Here is a 2,373-nt window from a genome sequence, read left to right as displayed (position 1 = left end):
TACCAGAATTTTTTAAGTGAAGGGAAACTGAGACATATTCACATAAAGAAAAACTAAAGAAGCTCATCACTAGTAGGTCTGCTCAAAAAGAAATGTTATAAAAGATAAAAAGAATTGGCAATCCTTTAGCTAGATGGACCAAGAAAAAGAGACAAGGCTCAAATTAATAAGTTCAGAAATGAATATGGAGACATTGCCACTGACCTTCCAGAAAGAAAAAGGATTTTAGGAGAATCCTATGAACAGTTTTATCCCAACAAATTGTATAACTTAGATGACATCAACAAGTTCCTAGAAAAAGAATACCGAAACTGACTCAAAGAAATAGAAAATCTAAACAGACCTATATCAAGTGAAGGGATGCAATCTGTAATCAAAAACCCCCAACAAAGAAAAGCTCAGAACTAAAGGGCTTTACAAATGAATTCTACCAAACATTTATGGAATTATCACCAATCCTCAAACTCTTCCAAAAAATCAAAGAAGAGGGAACATTCCATGATGTCAATATTACGCTGGCATCAAAGCCACATAAAGATATCACAGGAAACATAGATATTATTTCCCTATTTCTCACACACAGATGCAAATATCCTCAAAAAGATACTTGCTAACCAAATCTAGCAGCATATTAAGAGGATTATCCATCATGATGAATTGAGATTTATCACAGGAATGGAACGATGTTTCAAGATATGAAAATTAATCAGTATAACATATGACATTAATAGAATGAAGGAGAAAATAAACATGGCTTTTCCCTTTTGTGGCCATTGCTGAAGTGCCAGCAGCCAAAATGAATTCCAATCCTTCTGTGACTTCTGACCAGAGCAAGAACCATAACAGACATCTCAATGCACGACTATGTCTTCCCCTCTTCCAAAGAGCTGAGACGAAGTATGACATTTGATCCATGCCCATCTGAAAGGATGATAAAGTACAGATTGTGTGAGGACACTACAAAGGTCAGCAAATTGGCAAAGTAGTCCAAGTTTACAGGAAAAAATATATCACCTACGTTGAACAAGTACAGTGAGAGAAGGCCAATGGCACAACCATCCGTGTGAGCATTCACCCTCGCAAGGTGGTTACCACTAGACCAAAACTAGACAAAGACCACAAAAAGATCCTTGAAGGTAAAGCCAAATCTCGCCATGTAGAAAAGGAAAAGGGCAAATATAAGGAAGAAATAACTGAGAGAATGCAGTAATAAAGTAATCATATATATGACTTTAAATAAAAACTGTCAAAATGAAAAAGACATGATTGTCTCAGTTGATACAAAAAATTTTAATGAAATCTATCATTCTTTTATTTTATATATATAAAATACATACATATATAAAACACACACACACATATAGGAAAAAGATAATCTAAGTAGGAACTGAAGGTCATGTCCTAAACAAGATAAAGAGTACAAAAGGGGCGCCTCGGTGGCTCAGTCGTTAGTCGTTAAGCGTCTGCCTTCAGCTCAGGTCATGATCCCAGGGTCCTGGGATCGAGCCCCGCATTGGGCTCCCTGCTCAGTGGGAAGCCTGCTTCTCCCTCTCCCACTCCCCCTGCTTGTGCTCTCTCTCTCGCTGTGTCTTTCTCTGTCAAATAAATAAATAAAATCTTAAAAAAAAAATAAGAGTACAAAAAACCCACAGCTAACATTATACTCAGTGGTGAAAGGATGGATGCTTGCTTTTGCCTTTTCTATTCAGCATTGTACTGGGAGTTTTAGCCAGAGTAGGCAAGAAAAAGACATAAACACATCCAAATTGGAAATGAAGAAGTACAGTTCTCTGTTCGCAGGTGACATGATCCTATATATAGAAAAGCCTAAAGAACTCACAAAACACTATCTGAGCTAATTAACAAATTCAGCAAAGTTGCGAGATATTAGATCAGTGCAAAAATCAGTTGTTTTCTATAACCTAGCAGTGACCAATCAGAAAATAAAATTTAGAAAAAACATCTACTTACAACAGCATCTAAAAGAATATAAGAGAATATTACTGAGCCATCAGAAAGGATGAGTACCTACCATTTGCATCAACATGGATGGAACTGGAGAGGATTATGCTAAGTGAAATAAGTCAAGCAGAGAAAGACAATTATCATATAGTTTCACTCATATGTGGAACAAAAGGAATAGTGCAGAGGACCACAGGGGATGGGAGGGAAAACTGAATGGGAAGAAATCAGAGAGGGAGAAAAACCATGAGAGACTCTGGACTCGGGGAAATAAACTGAGGGTTACAGAAGGGAGGGGGGTGAAGGGATGGGGTAACCCAGGTGATGGGTATTAAGAAGGGCACATGTTGTGATGAGCACTGGGTGTTATACACAAGTAATGAATCACTGAACACTATATCAAAAACTAAT

At 37.3% G+C, this 2,373-nt stretch overlaps 1 pseudogene; it reads left to right on the top strand.

Moving 5' to 3' along the window:
* Positions 1–425: 425 nt before the first annotated feature.
* On the top strand, positions 426–1,465 carry LOC118026385 (annotated as a pseudogene).
* The last annotated feature ends 908 nt before the right edge of the window (positions 1,466–2,373 follow it).

The sequence above is a fragment of the Mirounga leonina genome, unplaced genomic scaffold (genome assembly GCF_011800145.1).
Source record: "Mirounga leonina isolate KUSES-001 unplaced genomic scaffold, KU_Mleo_1.0 Mir_224, whole genome shotgun sequence".
Classification (NCBI taxonomy): Eukaryota; Metazoa; Chordata; class Mammalia; order Carnivora; family Phocidae; genus Mirounga; species Mirounga leonina.
This window is presented reverse-complemented; position numbering and strand designations above follow the sequence as displayed.